We start from the raw sequence: 20,478 nt of genomic DNA on the forward strand, positions 1-20,478 counted from the left end.
TTCCTTCCGAGTGACCTCCATGATGACCCAGCTCAGGTCCTTCTCTTAGGCTCTGTTTCAGAAACACCAAACTAAGATAGCGGCAAGACTTGTTAGTCCCTGACTGCCTTTGAGTTTAGAGTGAAGTACAAGAGAGATACCTTGATTAATCATACATTGATTAATCATGTAAGTAAAAATATACTATCTCAACTGTAGAACGTTCTTTGAGGAACAAAGTATTTAATTTGTCGCAAGGTGGGCCTGACCTAGCCTTGAGGATCAGGAAAGGTAGTAATTAGGCTGGGTGTGGAGTTGGGAATAGGAAAGATCCCCCACTTCAAGCAAAGGAGTGGGGTGTGCAAAGGCCCTGAGGTAGGAGGCAGTGTGGCTGTAGTGTCAGGAGTGAGGGGGGTGAGGGTCACCCTTAAAAGACGTTGCAGATCCTAATGAGGATCTTGGTTTTCATCCAAGAGCAGGGGGAAGACTCCAAAGGGCTTTTAAAGGTAGATTCAGGGAAGCCAGTGGGGAGGAGAGAGTTTTGGTGTTGTGGACTGAATTGAAGCAGAGGAGATGGAGGGAGGTGGAAGCACTGGGGAAATACTGAGGAGGAGCCATCAGCAGGCCTTGGAGGGGAGCAGTGGGTGAAGGAATATTGAGCTCTGATTGCCTGGTGGAAGTGGCAGGTAGACTTTCTGGAGCTTGGAAGACAGGTCTGTGTTGGGTGCTTAATATACACTGACCATCTAATCATCTCAGCCCTGAGGTAGGAGATCTCAGTCCTGATTAAGAAAATAGGGGAGGCAAGATGTGAATCCAGGACTGCCCTTCCTTGGAGAGCACTGTTCTCTTCTTCTGACTTTGCAGTTGCAAGGTACTCTATTTTGGTTCCATTTTCCCCTTTAGGAAATTTTGTGAGTGAGAAGAATCTGCCTAGTATCTTACCATCCTTTATAGCCACTTTATAGCTATTAGTAAACATTATAGCCTGATTTTCTACTGTTTGATTCAAGTTCAATCAGAGAAGAACTAGAGCTTCATTCAGTTCAGTTCAGTTCAGTTCAGTTGCTCAGTCGTGTCCAACTCTTTGCAACCCCATGAATCGCAGCACACCAGGCCTCCCTGTTCATCACCATCTCCCGGAGTTCACTCAAACTCACGTCCACCGAGTCAGTGATGTCATCCAGCCATCTCATCCTCTGTCGTCCCCTTCTCCTCCTGCCCCCAATCCCTCCCAGCATCAGAGTCTTTTCCAATGAGTCAACTCTTCGCATGAAGTGGCCAAAGTACTGGAGTTTCAGCTTTAGCATCATTCCTTCCAAAGAACACCCAGGGCTGATCTCCTTCAGAATGGACTGGTTGGATCTCTTTGCAGTCCAAGGGACTCTCAAGAGTCTTCTCCAACACCACAGTTCAAAAGCATCAATTCTTCGGTGCTCAGCCTTCTTCACAGTCCAACTCTCACATCCATACATGACCACTGGAAAAACCATAGCCTTGACTAGACGGACCTTTGTTGGCAAGGTAATGTCTCTGCTTTTCAATATGCTATCTAGGTTGGTCATAACTTGTGTCTAACTCTTTGTGACCCCATGGACTGTAGCATGCCAGGCTTCCCTGTCCATCAACAACTCCTGGAGGCTACTCAAACTCATGTCCATTGAGTCAGTGATGCCATCCAACCATCTTATCCTCCGTTGTCCCCTTCTCTTCCTGCCCTTAATCTTTCCCAGCATCAGGGTCTTTTCAAATGAGTTAACTCTTCTCATCAGGTGGTCAAAGTATTGGAGTTTCAGCTTCAGCATCAGTCCTTCCAATGAACACCCAGGACTTATCTCCTTTAGGATGGACTGGTTGGATCTCCTTGCAGTCCAAGGGACTCTCAAGAGTCTTCTCCAAGACCACAGTTCAAAAGCATCAATTCTTTGGCACTCAGCTTTCTTGATAGTCCAGCTCTCACATCCATACATGACTACTGGAAAAACCATAGCTTTGAGTAGATGGACCTTTGGTCGGCAAAGTAACATCTCTGCTTTTTAATATGCTGTCTAGGTTGGTCATGGCTTTTCTTCCAAGGAATAAGCATCTTTTAATTTCATGGCTGCAATCACCATCTACAGTGATCTTGGAACCGCCCCCCCCACCCCCCCCACCCCCGCCAAAATAAAGTCAGCCACTGTTTCCACTGTTTCCCCATCTATTTGCCATGAAGTGATGGGACCGGATGCCATGATTTCAGTTTTCTGAATGTTGAGCTTTAAGCCAACTTTTTCACTCTCCTCTTTCACTTTCATCAAGAGACTGTTTAGTTCTTCACTTTCTGCCATAAGGGTGGTGCCATCTGCATATCTGAGGCTATTGATATTTCTCCTGGCAACCTTGATTCCAGCTTGAGCTTCATCCACCCCAGCGTTTCTCATGATGTACTCTGCATATGAGTTAAATAAGCAGGGTGACAGTATACAACCCTGATGTACTCCTTTCCCAATTTGGAACCAGTCCATGTTCAGTTCTAACTGTTGCTCCTTGACCTGAATACAGATTTCTCAGGAGGGAGGTCAGATGGTCTGTTATACCCATCTCTTGAAGAATTTTCCAGTTTGTTGTGATCCACACAAAGGCTTTGGCATAGTCAATAAAGCAGAAGTAGATGCTCCATTCACTGGAAGATAATAATGGCGCAGTTTGGGGGAAATAGTTATCAAAGATTATGTAAATTAGCATATATTTGCATATAATCTTTGTAACCACCTGTGCCTGTTTGAAGTTTAGACACAAAAGAAAATAAGAAATGTACATAACAAAGAATTACATTGTAAACGCATAGAAAGAGATTGGCCTGTGTAGTTGTACACAGTAATTTTAGTACAGAAGAGATACCCTATTTTACATTAATCTTGTGTATAGCAGCTAAAATATATTAGAAAAATAAAACAAGTGCAGATGATTTGCTTTGTTATCACTTCCCACTATGATCTCAGTAAAGAAAATAGAAACAACAGAGACATTGAAGAAATTGTCTTGCTGTTTTCTAACTGCCCTGTGAGTTTTGCCACCAATGTGTTGTCTGGAGTTTGCTGTTTGGACAGTTCTTTCTTAAGTTGAAATTTGGCTTACTGTAGTTCTTTAAAAAAAAAAAAAAAGCCTATACCATGTAGTCAGTATTCACTGAAACGTGTTTCTGGTAAGCATATTCTTCCTGACTTGAAGGCAGTGCCTCAGGAATTTCTTTAAGATGAGTTAAACAGGGAAATGATAAATAACAAAGGGCAAAAGGTCTTAAAAACACTAGGGCAAATTGATTGTCTTACTCTTTTCCAGGGAAATTTGTGTTGGGATGATGATGTCCTGAGGTGGGGGTGGAGACTCAGTTCCCAAGAAATCACCTTTATTCATGTGTCCTCACTATGAGCTTTGTGGTTCAGCTTGGCCTTTGAAACATATAAGAAATATTTTCTGAACATGAGTTTATGTGCTATAGAAATGAATTGAGATGCCCTGGCTTTTCAGACAACTTTGGGTCATATTTGCATCTAATCTTCAAAAAAAATGGGGAGACCCTTGAGTCAGAAATAACTGGCTGTATAGATGATAGGAAGAAAGTGGAAGCAGCATTTCAGAATGGATTTATACCTTGGGACAGTTATCTGCTGGAATTTGACTGTTTGCTTGTTTGCTATTTGCTTGTTCATTCAGCAAATACTCTGTGTTCATGTCACACTTTTTTTTTAAGTAAGTCAGAATCCATGATTCTTTTTTCATTTAAAAACTTATTTATTTTTGGCTGTGCTGGGTCTTCCTTGCTGGTTTTCTCTCGTTGTAGTGAGGGGGGCTACTTTTCATTGCGGGGCTTGGGCTTCTGGTGGCTTCCCTTGTTGCAGAGCACACTCTTGGCACATGGGCCTCTGTAGTTGCAGCGCGTGGGCTCAGTAGATGTGGTGGACGGGCTTAGTTGCCCTGCAGCATGTGGGATCTTCCCAGACGTGAGATCGCACCCATGACCCTTGCGTTGGCAGGAGGATTCTTATCCACTCGCCCACCAGGGAACCCCTCATGTAGTGTTTACCATGCCCTGTGTTAGGTGATGCTGTGGTAAGAACAGACAGCTCAGAGTTTGTGCCCTAGTAGAACAGATAGGCATATGATCAAAGAATTTGTGTAGTGTGGTAAGTGCTTAAACAGAGATATGTACAATATGCAGTGATACATCTGAAAGGAAAGCTTTATTAGCCCTTGTCTGTGATGTTAGGGAAGACATCTTAGAAGAACCATGTAGGCTGATTTTGAGAATGGGAAATGTGCTGAACAGTCACAGGAGAGGGGAGCACTCTGGTTGCAGGAAAGGCGCTTAGGCATGGAGAATATAGGATGTCATGGGCCCTGAGGAGTCTGCATTGGCAACTGGCAGGACAGAAGCTGGAAGCAGCAGTTGAGTTTCATGTGCCCAGAGAAGTTTGGGCTTTTTAATTGTAATGGATGAAGCATCACAGAATCTGATTTGTGCTTCGGAGTTTTCTTCTGACTACTGGAGAAGAGATTTGTGAATGGAGGAGGCCTGGAGTATTCCTGTAGGAAACAGGAGGGTCATCTGGAGTATGTATGAATGCAGAACATCAGAGAGGAAACACACATGGAAGAGACACCGAGGAAGCAAAGGGTTTACTGACACCTGCACGTGCAAACTGAGGGCAGGGCCTGGCAAGACCAGGGCAGCTGATGGGTTGCATCTGGTGAGACTGGCCTGCTGAGGGGCTGTTATCTCAGCTTGGGCACCCAGAACCAGGTAACTTGGGTGCAGCGCAGGTCTGGAGTAATGAATAGCTTTTGTTTGGGTCATACTGAGTTTGAAATAGCACATCCAGTAAGTCCCTGGAGCTGAGACGAGCCATCTCTTCCATTTAAGCTGGAGAAGGAGACTCGGTGTTGATCTTTGAGAGTGGAAGCCATGACGCCATCAGAAAGAATATCAAAGGTCACGAGGTGAAGACTCAGCCTGGGACTGAGGAACATCCAGGGAGGTGGGTGGAGGTGGAAGAGCTCAAGAAAGAGGCAGAGAATTGAAATTGAGCAGGGGAGTCAAAGAATACAGCAGAGGATGGAGGGTCCAGAAGTTTCGAACAGAGTGTTTCTTACAGATTCCGTGGTAAGTGAACAAAATCCATATTCCCTATTAGAAACTAAACCTTTTTGATACCTCTCATAAGGTGATATTGGTTATGCCTAAAGTTTGTCACTAAAATTTAGAAGTTAAAGGACTTGAGAAAGACCCTGTATTAGATTGTATCATCCGTTTTTGGTTCTACATGGTCCTTTTCCTATTTCCGATTGGCTCCTTTTATAGAAGGGCCTAAACTATAGCCAAGCCCCATTGTGTAATTGTGATAGTATACAAATGTTTCCATTCCAGGTCGGTTTCTGTAGCCACTCTGTGTACTTAAGCTGGATTCCCAAGAGCAAGAGGGTGAGGCTCAAGGTCACACCCAGTGTGGCACCTGAGGGAAAATTAGAACTGAAGGGCCGCAGGTCTCTGCCTGGTAGTGAGCAGCCCTACCTCCCGATGATTAAAAGTCCATCATAATTTCCACCTCAAAGGTAACCTTTTCCCACCTGCAGTCAACACCCTTGGCAGAATTCTGAATCTCCTCGCAGGGCATGCGTGGGAGAGCTTCCCAGCAAATACTCATCAGCACCTTTCATCTCCAGAGATGAAAGATTTTCAGACACCAGTAATCCCTGCCAAGTCCTTGGGGGCTAGTAGATAGAAAACACAAAGTGATTTTGGACAGAAGAAGAGACTTATGGGTGTTTTTTCCCAAAGCAACTTGTTGGTTGATCCACCTAGAACCAAAATACTAATTTAAGTGTCTGAAAGACCCACTGCAGGTGCTACCCTGTATGGAGGAAGCCATCAAGACACCAGGTCCTATGCAGAGTTGATTCCTTCATGCCCCATCAGCAACTGATACTATTATCGACTCGCTGATGTGGATAGAAGGGTTCTAACTGGAAGACAATGCCTAATGATAGACTTAGTCATGAGCTCCTCTCTATAACAGAGTTAATTTACTTCTAAAGTTAGTCTTTTGTAAAATAGTTAATGTACCATGACTGTATAGCATCTGGAAAAGGTTTAAGCATATCTGGCTCAGCAGACATGAGTTTGAGCAAACTCCGGGAGATGGTGAAGTTCAGGGAAGCCTGGCGTGCTGCAGTCTATGGGGTTGCAAAGAGTTGGACACGACTTAGCGACTAAACAACAACAAAAAAATCTTAAAAGTTGAGTCTGTTGATATGTTTATTTAATTTTTTTCAAAGTATTACCAATACATCTTTTTAGAATTTTTACATTTTTATTGAAATATAGTTGATTTACAATGTTGTGTTTCAGATGTACACCAAAATGATTCAGTTATACATATATATATACACATATCTATTTTTAAAATTCTTTTCCATTATAGGTTATTATGAGATACTGAGTGTAGTTCCCTGTGCTACACAGTAGGCTCTTGTTGGTATGATACACCTTTTCTTGTATGTTGAGTGCTTCCGAAGGGACTAAGGAGATGGTGAAGCCTGGCATACTGCAGTCCATGGGGTGGCAAAGAGTTGAACACGACTGAGTGACTGAACTGAAGGGACTAAGACTGTTACTACTTAAACTGTGATTGATGTACTTTTCTGTCTTGAGGACTGATCCTAGGGCTGGTTAAAATGTTGTTCAAATCTTAGAGGATTGTCAGTAGAGCTGGAGATGGGTCCCCAGTGTCCATCTCATGAGCAGGGCCTTGGGGAGTGGAGGATGGAGTGGGTATCCGGTAAAATGACAGAGATGCTTTGGATCTCAGCAGTCTAGACAGGGATGCTAGAACAGCCGCAGCTCTGGATGCGGACAGCAGGGTGCCTGCAGGATATGGAGCAGAGCACACAGGGTCGGGGATGTGATTCTAGCTTCTCCCAGATTGCCCTCAGCTCCTACTGTGGGGAGGGAAGGAGTAGAAGGTAGTAAGGCAAGACTGAGTTGATAAAGAACCTTCTGGGTCATTCATACAGAAGATTTTCAAGAGCATGCTTACTGCATTAGAAATATTTTTTAACGATGTCAAGGCCTGTTATAGCAACAAGATGAGATGTAAGCTAAATAGAATATTGGCTTTTTTGTGTCACTACATTAGAACTAAAAAAAAAAAAAAATACAGCAACCAACTGTTGAAGAAAACTTTCATCTTTGTCTTTGTCTTTTTGTTTCCTTGGGAGTTGAGACTATAATGATTCTACCTCTTCTTTCCTTTCCTAATGTCAGTTGGAGTCCCTAGGGTTTCACATGAAGTGAGAACAAGACTTGATAAAGGAATTTAGCATAAAATGCTGGTGAAGGAGAGAATACAGGTAACAATGGGGCCAGGAGAGGCAGGACACCTGAGGCATTAGAAGTGAGGTGGAGAGCAAGGCTGGGCGGCAGCCAGCAGTTTAGGTTCCAGCCAGAAGGAGGTATGTTTTAAAAAAATTTATTCTGGACTGTGCCCAGTCTGTGTTGCTTCATGTGGGCTATCTCTAGTTGCGGTGCCCAGCCTTCTCTTTGCGGTGGCTTTTCTTGTGGAGCCCAGGCTTCGAAGCTTGGCCTCAGTAGTTGTGACACAAGGGCTTGGTCACCCTGAGGCGTGTGGGATCTTCCTGGACCAGGAATTGAACCCGTGTCCCTTGCGTTGGCAGGCAGATTCTTAGCCACTGGACCACCAGGGAAGTCTTGGAAGGAGTTATTCATAGTAGTTGGGTTGAGGTCTGAGGCCTGGGCAGTGGAGTTCTTGTGGGTGGTCTAAGAGGTAGAAGGGGAATGGAACATTCATTATGGGCCCTGAAATTTTGATTCAAATTATATTCCTAGACTGTGTCCCTGTAAATGTGTTTCACATGGTGAAAACCCGTACATGTGTATGTCATCATCCTCTGCCCAACCCTCCCCACGTATAGCCCTCTTCTAATTGACATTTTGGTTGTTCATCCACATGAACAGGTAATAAAATACCTGTGGGAAATAATGTTGCTGATTCCATGCTGAAGTAATTAAAATTAAATGTCTGCAGTACCTCCAGTCTAAGGAAATTCTGTGATTATGGTTGTTTAGGGATGTACAGATAGTTTAGAGCTGGTAACTGTAATTTGATGCTAATTGGACTCTGATTTGGTCCTGGGAGAGAAGGTGGAGCTTGATTGCTGGATGGTTGGCCATAAGAAGAGCAAAATTAGGAGAATAGTGTAGCTACGCCCTCAGTCACATCCACCTGCTGGGAATTTGAAATTCATATCCTTTCCCCAAATCCTTGTTATCTTGCATACTCAGAATTCACATTTAATAAATTTGCCATAATTTATGCTCATTTCTCAACAATCCCCATAGATTATTGTACATTGGGCCCGAAGGACCAGAAGGTGATTATTCTATAAACTCCGAATGTGTGCTGAGCCCCTTTCGTGGTGATGGGTAATTATTTCTAAAGAAGAGAAGCCCTGTAGAGCTCAGTCTTGTGCTAAACTCAGACACAGACCTACAATTACCTGCCTGTTCAGAGGCTGCTTTGCTGGTCTGGGGTTGGAGAAGGCCTCTGTGCCCTAATTATTTACTCTTGATTTTAGAAATATTGTGAAAATAGTTTCAGAATATTACCATTGATATTGAAACACAATAATCACCAAGTCAAATTGTGCCAGTTTCTTAATCGACATTTTCCTTTTGATTTTTAATTTACCCACTTACTCAGTTCCTGGAGAGAGACTTCTTTTTAAATGTTTTACAGTATTTGTTAGTAACGGACATTGAGGCCTGGCCTTGGTATTACTGAGTCATCTCGCTAGCCTTGTTCTTGGTAAAAATAATTCAAAGCTTTTTTTTTATTCACACTGCTCCCTTGGACAAGTCTACATTTCTTTCTGTATCCTAGAAACTGGGACAAGAAGAATTAACATCTAATATTTAACATTTATTGACTTGGACTAAGCCCCGTGTCAGGTAATTGAAAGATATACTTCCTTATTTTGCTTTCGCAACAGTCCCGCGAGGTGGGCATCATCACCTCCATCTTGCATGGAGGGGAATCACCTATGGAGAGGTCGATAAATGACCCCAAGTCAGGGATTACGGAGGGGTTTGCTCCTGACTCCAGCCTTCTTGTGAATGAATGCTCTTGTATTTGACAAACACTTTAGGATTTCCCTGTGAATTTTCGTCATCATGTGCTACAGTTAACTGCTCGTTCCACAGTGATGGATGGTGCTGGGCTAGTGCGTGATGTCTGCTGCTGTCTCATGATGAAAGGGCAGGTGGCAGCCTGGACTTGGAGGAGCTCCATGCTCACCTGCCTCTCTGTCCACCTTCACTCCGTGCTGTACTTCATCACACTGGATGCTTCTCTGTGTCTTGTGTCTCCGGCCTCCTGGTCTCTCTCTCCTTCATCTGTGCTGTTGTCCTTATGACAGTGCAGGGCCTCCCTGGTTCCACGTCCAAGTCAGACAGTCCTTCAAGTCCAGGTCCCTAGGCAAGTCTGTCTTGCTCTATGCAGCCTGGCGTCATGTCCTTCTCGTCTGAGCTGCTCCCCAGTGGTATCTGGTGATGCTCTGGGGGGTGTCAACCCTGGATGGTCTTCCTTGATCCCCACCTGCTCTCATCTGGGGATGCAGGGTCCACTGTTATCTTTGCAAACAGATGCTCTGCAACCTCCAAACATTTTTTAAAAGGTCTGTAGTTTCTCTTGTAGAGGTTAATGTTTTTGTTTTTTTTTCCTTTTTTTTTTGGTTTTGTTTTAGGTGTGCTTGTTTGCTTCACCTTTTAAGCTGGACTCCAGCTCTTTCTTCCTCTAGTTTGGCTTGCTGATCTGAGTGGCGTTGCTGCTGAGATGCCTGTTTTGGATAGATTTAATGGATTTTGGTTTTCTCTGGTGATTTTTCCTTTACTTTTTAAACCAAAGGAAGTTTCTGGCATTCTTCACAGTGTCATCTTGCTCCCATCCCAGATGGGCAGGTTATCCTGCCCCTTTATATGATGTATGAGGGCTTTGCTGTCCTTTCTCCCCTACTAACTCTAGGCCCTTGGATGGGTGGTGCTGGGTCTGATTCATCTTTGGTTCATTCACGGCACCCTGAATCACACTTTGCGGCTATTGGGACTTAACTGTTACTGAAGGTGAATGAGTTCTTTGTCAGCTACAGTCGTCCATCATCAGATATCAGCTACAATCATCCAGATGGCCTCCGCTCCACACTGTGTTAAGTTCCTTTTGTACGAGGTGGTTGCCTGACTGTCTCAATTTTCCGCGGACACCTAGGGTTGTGTCATAAAGGGGGTGCGGGCCCACCCTGATGCTGAATGTAATTTGTGATGCACAGATGCCGTGGTTTTGGGGGTGATTAGAGCTCCCCTGATAGCTCAGTTGGTAAAGAATCCGCCTGCAATGCGGGAGACCTGGGTTCGATCCCTGGGTTGGGAAGATCCCCTAGAGAAGGGAAAGACTATCCACTCCAGTATTCTGGCCTGGAGAATTCCATGGCCTTTCCATGGGGTCACAAACAGCTGGGCATGACTAAGCGACTTTTTCACTTTCAGGGCCTGTTACCTTGCAGTTATCTCTTGAAGAAAGTCACTCTCCACGTGACCGTCAGGCAACTGGATGAAGGTCATCTCTTCGTCTAGAAGCCAAAATCCAGTGATGGCTCTAAGACGATGCTAAATCAGTTTCTGTTGCCTTAGCAACAAGTGGGCTGGGATGCTTGGTAGCATCTTCTCATGAGCCACCCCTGTGGGCTTCCGTAGCATCTGCCCCTCTGGACCATAATCATCTCCACACTGAGTCGTGGCTGATGGCCTGTTTGTTCACAGGCTGGTGAGACGGTCTGTAGGCTTTTGATCACCATCGTACTCCCGACATTTAGCGTGGTACCTCGAACACAAGTGCTGTTCATCAGATACTTCCTGAATTGAATTAACTTAATAAAGGTCCTGCACATAGGCATTCAAGGTATAATGTGCCAACTTTTGCATCCTTGGGTTTTGTCCCTGGAAACATGAACTTCGTGGGAATCCCGGGGAACACTTATTCTAACCAGGGACCAGATTGGCTGACAGGGTCACCACCCTGGGGAATACAGGGACCCCAGAGGGATATGCCTTGTCCTTCTTCTAGCTGCTTTTTGGTTTTGTTTGTTTTTGGTGTTTCACATGAGCTGTTTTATAAATAACAAGGGACTTGCGGGGACTTGGTGCATGGTAAGCGTAAACGCTGTGCTCCGTGGGTACAGAAGTCTGCCATTTGAGGAAGACTGACTGAAACTTCCTATGTTCATTGTAATCAGCCATCCCTTTGTCAGGAGGATGGATTCTCTAACAAGCTATAGCCCCTGGGCGGTGGTACCTGCTGCTTTTGTTAAGGGCGGCATTCGATTGCATGGGTTCCCTGTGTGGGAACAGTGTGTTCGTGTCATTGTGAGAAACTGGTGACAAGTGTCACTTAGGGAAGGCCTCCAGCACACCCCTCCTCCCACCTTGCAGTGGGAGTCACACAGGGGTCTGTTCATTATGGCTCTGAAGTCTCTGTGGGCCCAGGAGACACAGGTCAGAAATAATTCCCCTGTGGACGGAGATGCTGGTGGGCTTGGCCAGGGTCACATGAGGAGTTCACGGAGACAGGAGTTCCCTTCACTCCAGGACCCTTTCTGCCTCTTGGAAAACCTCCCATGTGCTGTATTATTTGAGCACAAACGCCAGGCGGAGACTGATTCGATAAGCTGCCTCACTGATAGATAGCAAGGCTAAAGGAAACCCGGAAACTTGCAGATGTGCTTGTAGTCAGAGAGATGGTGGTTACAAAGCGGATTTAATTTGAAGAAGTCATGAGTTTTGGAGAGTTTTTCAGTGGGGGACTTCTCTAGGGGTCTAGTGATTAAGAATCCACCTACCAATGCAGGGGCCACAGGTTTGATCAGTAGCCTGGGAAGATCCCACGTGCTGCGGAGCCCATGCACCACAAGCGTTGAGCCCACACTCCACAACAAGAGAAGCTGCCACACAAGAAGCCCACACACCGCAACAAGAGAGTAGCCCCCAATCGCTGCAACTAGAGAAAGAGCTCGTGCAGCAACAAAGACCCAACACAGCCAAACATAAATGAATAAATAAAATTATATATATATATAATAAATATAAGTGTGCATGTATGCATGCTAAGTTGCTTCAGTTGTGTCCGACTGTGCGACCCCATAGATGGCAGCCCACCAGGCTCCTCTGTCCATGGGATTCTCCAGGCAAGAATCCTGGAGTGGGTTGCCATTTCCTTCTCCAAATATAAATATAAATATATAAAGGAAATTTCTCAGCAGGAAATGCACTCTTCTTACCGAGCTGGGCAGCAGGCAGCCTGTTCCCAGGGCATGGTGAAGTAGTCATTTATCTCTCTCTTCCCCAGCACTTTCTCCTTGACCTGGTTGGCCCAACAGTGAAAGTTTTATAAACACTGGGCACTGTGCACTTAGGCCAGGGCTTGACCACAGGCTTCTAGATTGATGAATGCTGTAGCCATTCTTTAGATGTGGGCCCCTCCCTTTTTTTTTTAACTGATACAGCTGAAGGTTCAACTACATTCAGCTTCTAGGGAAGGCATGGGGCCAGCTTTTCATCATAAAACTCAAGAGAGAAAAGTGTAAGCCATATTCATTTAAATTAAAATTATGTCATGGTGGCAAGCATGCAGCTCAGGGACTCTAGGATAGCAGGATTTTGTGCTGAAAGAACGTGAGTGGATCTGCTGATGGACAGTTCTGTCCACACAGGCTGCCCACGTGTGGTCATCGGTAATAAGCATACTGTGTGTAACTAATAATACAGAATCACTATAGAGTTTTATGGTAGGTGTGATCTACCCAGCAGTGCCTAGAATTGCACAGACTACACACAGCACCTCTCAGACCTTTCTGGAGTTGCAGTAGATTGTGATATCTGTCCCACTGTTGACTCATCTGAAAACATGACACTCACGGGCAGCTGAATCCAGTCTATGCTGTTGAGAGCTTATCCACTTATCGAAGGTGGTTGAGGTCCACCCAGCTAAATCAAAGTGAACTGTTCGTGTGGCCCTGGAATTTGTACAGAAAGGGAAAAAGGTCAGGCAGGGACCCTGGGATCGAAGGAAGAGTGCTTTGGTGACCGCTGGTTTGTCACTGTGACAAAACCAGTGTCGTCCGTTCTGGGACCAGAACTGAGGCAGTTGTTTGGTGGTCTGAGCTTTCGTCCAAGTTCCTTCACATGCTCTGAGTGACAGGTCTGATTTATCCTTTCTAGGCCTCTCTTTCTTCCATCTGCAAAGTGAACAGAGTTTAAACTGATGTACTCTGAACTTAAGCATCCTATAATCCTGCCTTAAATCATTTCAATCCAAAATGATTAGCAATTATATTAATCAGGATATTCAGAGAAACAGAACCAACAGGCTTCATTTGCTGTGTGTATGTTTAGTCGCTCAGTCGTGTCCAATTCTTTGCGACCCCGTGGACTATAGCCCACCAGGGATTTTTCAGGCAAGAATACTGAAGCAGGTTGCCATTTCCTGCTCTGGGGGATCTTCCTGACACAGGGATTGAATCTGTGTCTCTTCAGGAGTGAAAAATCTGATCAAGAGATTTGAAGTTCTGTACTTCTGTTCCTCAGTCGGTCCGGATGTTACCAGATCACAGACCCTGGGCTCAGGGTTTTGACTCTGGGAGAAGGGCTGCTTTATTTGGAGCACTTTAATCTCTCTGGTTGTCTTACTGTGACTGGTGCAGGCCTGTAGGCGTTGGTTTCAGCGTGTCCTTCTGTAAGTGATGAATGCTCTTACTACCGTGACAATGTTAACTATGCTCATGCTGACACCACCAGTGGATGCTAGAATTCACAGTGTGATTTTCGAGCCTGCTGCTGCTCTGATGAAACACCCCATCTCTCTCTCTCTCTCTCATAGATATATACATATATGTATCAGTTCAGTTCATTCGCTCAGTCATGTCCGACTCTTTGAAACCCCATAGCATGCCAGGCTTCCTGTCCATCACCAACTCCTGGAGCTTGCTCAAACTCATGTCCATAGAGTTGGTGATGCCATCCAACCATCTCATCCTCTTTCATCCCCTTCTCCTCCTGCCCTCAATCTTGCCCAGCATCAGGGTCTTTTCCAATGGGTCAGTTCTTCGCATCAGGTGGCCAAAGTATTGGAGTTTCAGCTTCAGCCTCAGTCCTTCCAATGAACGCCCAGGACTTATCTCCTTTAGGATGGACTGGTTGGATCTCCTTGCAGTCCAAGGGACTCTCAAGGGTCTTCTCCAACACCGCAGTTCAAAAGCATCAATTCTTCTGTGCTCAGCTTTCTTTATAGTCCAACTCTCACATCCATAAGTATATATATACACACACACACACACACACACACACACCTTTATGTCAATTTTAAGGAATTGTTTCACCCCATTGGGAGAGTTGGCAAGTCTGAAATCCACAGGGCAGGCCAACTGTCTGGAATTTTAGGCAAAAATTGATGTTGCAGCCATGGGTCCAAAGTTCAGCATGATAGGAGCCCGGAAACCCAGGCTGGGTTTCCATGTTGCAGTTTGGAGGCAAAATTCCTTCTTCAGGAAACCCCTGTCTTTGCTTTAACACATTCAACTGATTGGCTGAGGCCCTCCCACCTTATGGAGGATAATCTGTTTTACTCAAAGTCTGTTGATTTCTGTGTTGATTCCACCTAAAAAATGACCTTTACAGCAACGTCTAGACTGATATTTGAACAGACATCTGGGTACCATAGCCTAGTTGAGCTGACCCATACTGTTAACTATTACAGAAGTCAAGCTGTAAACTTTTTATTTGTAATCTAAGTCATGGCTATGGACTAGAAAATAACACTAGTCTGAAATTAAATCATGTTGTCTTAGTATAATGTGTCAATTCTTGCATTGAACCATTCGTTGGGTGTTATTAAGCACCCATGTGTAAGGCACTGTGCTTTAGGGCAGGAAAACAAAGACAAGCCCTTTACTTTCAAAGCAGTCAGCATCTACTCCAGAGGACAGACAAACGAAAAAAGAGATGATTGCAATGTGGTTGTCTATACTAGCGCAGTGAGGTGAGGTAGGGGGTGGTCTTGGCGGGAGAAAGGTAGATCAGGGAAGGCTCCGTGGAAGAGGAGACACTTAAACTCGATCTTGAGGGGTAATTCCGAGTTCTCCAGGGAGACATTCCCAGCAGGACACAGTGTATACAAAGGTGTAGGCAATAAAAGGCTATCACACTCATGAAATGGCCAGGTATTCAGAATGTTTGGAGACTTCTGTCACATAGAAGGTGCTTGAGACTCAATATCTGTTGTTATCGAAAAAAATTAAGGTGTGGCAGGTGTTATATTTTATAGTTTCCTGGTTAGGAAATAACCATGACTATCAGGCCATCAGTAAGGTATAAGAATTCTTGGCCTTTAAAAATTGTCAGTATAATGTATTTAGATGGAGTCTATCAAAACTTGTTTAATTTTCCGTTCTATCTAAAAATATTTTCTTGTCCATACTGGATTAATTACAAAGAGAATTAGAAGTTTATGTCTCTTTAGGATTTATCTTATAAGGTAGGGACTCGAGACCAAGTCTATTATTTAGGTTTCTAAGATTTTTCTCTGAACCAGTGACGTCACCTTGAGCGAATCAGTCTACTTCTTCAAGCTTTAAATTCTCCTCTTTAGAGAAGGGAGTTGGGCTGGTTTTTAAAGGTCCACCATAGGCTATTCTATGATCTCTAAAAGGAAATGGTTATTTCCACTGTGCCTGGTTATACAGGCGTATTTCTGCAGCATAAATCGTTGATAACCACATCTTTCTCAATAGGTACTGGTTACAACGCAAGTATCACCACTTTGAGTATTACACATTTTTCAACCACTTTATTAAGCATTTTCTCTGTGTGTATGTAGAATAACCCTGCAAAGTAGATATCATTTCCATTTTATGGTTGAAGAAAACAGAGGCTCAGACAACTTTAATAATGTCACTCAGGTGGTCATGGGGAAGTTAGGGGTTGAACTCTGACCCTTTGGCACCAAAGTCTGCATTCTTTATCAAGGATTGTGAACTGTGAGCCGTGGTATACGGTTATTACTATAAGATAGTGTCTTGTGTATATAGCAGGGGTGAAATGATGTTTTGTAAAAAGACAACTCTCCACCTGAAACTCACACAGTGTTGTAAATCAACTATAGGTCATTAAAAAAAAAGTCTCATTCTCTGAAAGCCATCTGTGTAACATTTTAAATGGTGAAAGAAAAGAGAGGTACTTTTTGGTCTGTTGACCAACAGGGCCATGACTTCTAATGTCACTGTGCAGCATTTCAACCATAGGAAGAAAATACTATTTCCATGATAGGAGAAGAGCCGGAAGCCACCTGCTGAATAAGTAACAAAACTCTGATCCTTTGACTCCATGCCCTTGCACGCAGCTTCTGCCCACAGTCCAGGATAATTCCTCTCGACACCTGCTTCTTCTTGGGGTCTTGGCTAGTCCCTCTGTCTGGGGGATCATTTCACTAACTTTGGAACAGCATTCAGGTCTCAACTTAGTTGCCGTCTTGAAAGGCCGTTTCTTGGTCTTCCAGTTTACATTAGACACTTGTCCCTCACAAGCTCATCATCCTGTTTTATGTCTCTGTTACCCTAGGATATTTTTCCTTGTTTATTTACCTGTTTGTTTGACTGATTCCTCCCATCTGAGTAAAGCTCAGTGAGAGCAGAGACTTTGGCTCTTCTTTACTGCTCTAGCCTCAGCATGTGGAGTAGCGGCCTGTCCTGTCTGTTTAACCATCCATCCAACCATCTCCCCTCACTTCTCTTCCTCCCTCCTTCCTTCCCCACTTTTCCCCTCCCTCCATATATCTGTCTATAAAATGGTTTGGCTTTATAGTTATAGGATGAAGCAGTATAGCTGCTTCTCCAATTAGAATGTGGGAAGACCCTTACATTTCCTTTATAGTTAACCACTTAATAGCTGGGGCTTCCCTGGTGGCTCAGTGGTAAAGAATCAAGAATCTGCCTGAAATGCAGGAGACATGGGTTCGATCCCTGGGTTGGGAAGATTCCCTGGAGGAGGGAATAGCAACCCACTCCAGTATTGCTTGGAGAATCTCATGGACAGAGAAGCCTGGCGGGCTACAGGTCATAGGGTCACCAAGAGTTGGATACAACTGAAGCAACGGAGCACACACACAAATACTTGTGTTTTTCTCAGATGCTCCCTTTTTGTATTAAGTCCAAGATAGGACAGAATGCTGAGAAATTGAGCTTTAGTTACAAAACTCTGATTTTTGAAAACTTGTTTCTCACCACCTTTTTTTTTTTTGTTTTGCTTTGTTTATCTTGCCAGGGTTCTGTGCCTGAATTACAAAGACAGCTCTTCAGCCAGCTCATTCCAGATGAATGAATGATTATGTGAAGTGTGGTTTACACTTCCTCTGGGGTAAGTTCAAGGCCCTTGTACATCTCGAGAGCGATAAGGTCTGGTGGTGTTTATGTGCCTGTTTCCCATGTTGCTCTATTAACTGCTCTTTGTGTGCAGACCTAAGCAGGGAAAGCTGGTGTGGATTCCTTTAGTGGCTGGTGGCCAAGGTTTCTGCAGGCAGCAGGCACCAAATCTGAGTGGCTTTTTACAAATGCCCCTTAATTTGATGTGCTGGCTGATCCTGTCTCTGTGGAAAAGTATATGTCCATCTTTGCTGAGAGTTTAGGTAGAGAAGCTGAAGTCAGGGAAGTTTGAACTCCAAACCAATTAGGACCTCCTGCTGAAGAACAGATTGTGCATGCTAAGTAGCCTCAGTCATGTCCGACTCTTTGCAATACGATAGGCTGTAGCCCGCCAGACTCCTCTGTCCATGGGATTCTCCAGGCAAGAATACTGAGTGGGTTGCCATGATTTTCCAACCGAGGGATCAAATCCATGTCTCTTACCTCTCCTACACTGGCAGGCGGGTTCTTTACCACTAGGACCACCTGGGAAGCCCTGAGAGCAGACTAGAAAGTATCATTTCTCGTGGCAGTTGTAAGATCGGGACAGCTCAGGGGACTTGGGCACTGGGAAGCCACCGAGGAGAGGTCAGGTCTCACCCCCGGTGTTGAGGCTGTTTTTGTTCTGACTGGTGCATCTTACTAGTTGGTGTATTGGTTGTTGCAGGGTAAATGTTACAGTGGGAAATCTGAGCAGTTCCCAAAGCCCTGTTTGGAATGATTGCAGGTAGTTCCTTGGAAAGGTGTGCAGTGTCTGCAGTTCATGCTTGTTTTGGTAAAACACACACACAGGCAAAGCTCCCCAGGCTGAAGTCTGTCTCATCTCTCCTGGGTCCCTTTGTGCCTTGTCGGTCTCAACTTAGGGTGCTGCCTCCAGAGACATTCCCGAGCACCCAATATGTGGTGGCCACCCAGCCACCTGCTAAACTATTACTTTTTTATTTACTTTTATATTTACTGAAACGTTTTTTAAATTGAAGGGGGCTTCCCAGGTGGCTCAGTGGTAAAGAATCCGCCTGCCAAAGCAGGAGACACGGGTTCGATCTGTGGGTCAGGATGTGTATGAACATACTTAATCACCATCACTCCATGAGAAAAATGTTTTTCTTATTCCCATCTTACAGAAGAAACTGACTCAGGAAAGGTCAAAGGCAGGATTCAAAAACTCAGGCCATGTCACTCCCCCAAAATCTAAACTTTAGGCTTTTCAAACAGGTGTCTTTCAGTCCTGGCTTTTGAACTTCGTGGAAACATAAGTGAAACACCCCTCCGAGGCTAAGTGGATATTCCTTCTGAATATTCTAATGTAGATGACACAAAGGCTGGTCAATACAAAGGTTACCAGCTGCTATTAAAATCTGTACCTTTAGTGTGTGCTGTATTTGTAAATAAACCCAGAAATGTTAGAAAACTTCCTGCTTGCAGGGAACATAGTGTAAAACATGATAATTCTGCGAAGGAACATTTCACATTTTTAAAACAGTGAGAAGCAAATTGAATCTTCAAAATCTCCTCCAGAGCACAAATTTCTCACCACGTGACACTGACTGTGTCTCTGGTGTCCTAGGCAAGTTGGTCGTGCAGACGGATGCCCCTCGAGACCTAGGATTTAGCCTTCCCAAGTCAGGGAGTCGGGACTGTTGCTTATCTGAAATTGCCCTCTTTGTGGTTTATCATTTACATCCAAGGTTGCAAAGCTGGGGGGCTTCTGGCTGGTTCTGGGCTGTGGATAAGCTTTGGTTGGCCTGCAAAATATGTCCCTGACAAGTATTTTCAGGTTATGTAAGTTAGTTGCTGACCTGTAAAAAGTGGAAAAATTTACGTGAAAGCAACATTTTCAGTGTTTCTTGAAAAGGAGTTTCGGCTGGCACATCCCCAGGCTTCTGCATTCCCAGATGGCAGTGATGAGCTGGCCCTTTGGGATGGGTTGTCATGGGCCAGATGGCCACAGTCCCCGCTGCTGTGCACAGTCTCGAGGCACTGAGTGTCAATTGCCATTTTTCATTGACTTAAGTAGTTTTATTTCTAGTAGAACTGGGAGAAAAGGGAAAAAAAGTGCAATCCACTTCTATATCCGTAATGGAAAAATAGAAGATGTTTCTAAAGAGTTCCTTTTTTTTTGGCCACACCTTGCAACACGTGGGATCTTAGTTCCCCAACCAGAGATCAAACCCGTGCCCTCTGAGTTGGAAGCGAAGTCTTAACCACTGGATGGCCCGGGAAGTTCCTAGAGCTTCTTATTTTAAGAAAAATAGAACAGAGCATTTGTGTGTGTGTGCTGAAGGATACTTGTACACATTTCATTTGCTGACAAATGGTTTCTGTTTCTTAAGAATGTAGCTCCCAGTCCTGCTTCACTCATACGTTTCAAACAGCCCTGTTACGAGACTGATCCCTCCTCTGGACGGTAAAAAATTTCCTTCTGCATTCAGATACCATTCTTTTGCTTCATTTTAGGTCCTTTCTTTCGGCAGCAAATTCTCCCTCACCTTCCTTGTGCTCAGTTCTTGGGCCTCCTGGCCCGGTGGACTGGGAACAGTCTATACATGCGTGGGGACTCGGAAAGTAGGTTCCATCCTGCTTTCGCCCCTGGGGCCCCAACGTTTCCCAGACTTTGTGGCACCAGAAAGGGCCTGTGGCCTCTTTTACTCTGAGTGGGGTGACGTAGACTGAAGCCTTTAGGACTCTCTTCCATGTGCATTTGATTTTTAGTGAAAAACATAATCTGGTGTTGTCCATCTGTTCTGTTTTACAAGGTGGCTCTGGCTTCATTGTGAAGATGGTCTAAAAGGTGGGGGAGAGCCGGGAAGAACCGTGAACCCTGACTGCTGTTGTTTGTAGGGTGACTGGGTAGAAGGGGGGTGTAGAATGTGTGTGCGGATAATGATGGAAAGGCTGAACTTAATTAGTGGAAGTTTTAGGATGACTCATCTGAAGTCTGGG

At 44.6% G+C, this 20,478-nt stretch overlaps 1 protein-coding gene across 14 annotated transcripts in view; it reads left to right on the forward strand.

The window, feature by feature from the left end:
• Positions 1-20,478, forward strand: part of TIAM2 (TIAM Rac1 associated GEF 2) — a 234,038-nt gene that overhangs the window by 74,762 nt on the left and 138,798 nt on the right. For 9 of the 14 annotated variants that reach the window (XM_055536041.1, XM_055536039.1, XM_055536034.1 and 6 more), the window contains one exon: positions 17,399-17,491. The exons of 2 other annotated variants lie outside the window; for them this stretch is intronic. The gene's annotated coding sequence lies outside the window, so the exon portion shown is untranslated. Of the gene's footprint in view, positions 1-4,882; positions 5,123-17,398; positions 17,492-20,478 lie in introns of those variants that run through there. 3 more of the 14 variants (XM_055536045.1, XM_055536038.1, XM_055536043.1) reach the window with 1 other exon arrangement.

This window comes from Bubalus kerabau, chromosome 9 (genome assembly GCF_029407905.1).
Source record: "Bubalus kerabau isolate K-KA32 ecotype Philippines breed swamp buffalo chromosome 9, PCC_UOA_SB_1v2, whole genome shotgun sequence".
NCBI classification, from domain to species: Eukaryota; Metazoa; Chordata; class Mammalia; order Artiodactyla; family Bovidae; genus Bubalus; species Bubalus kerabau.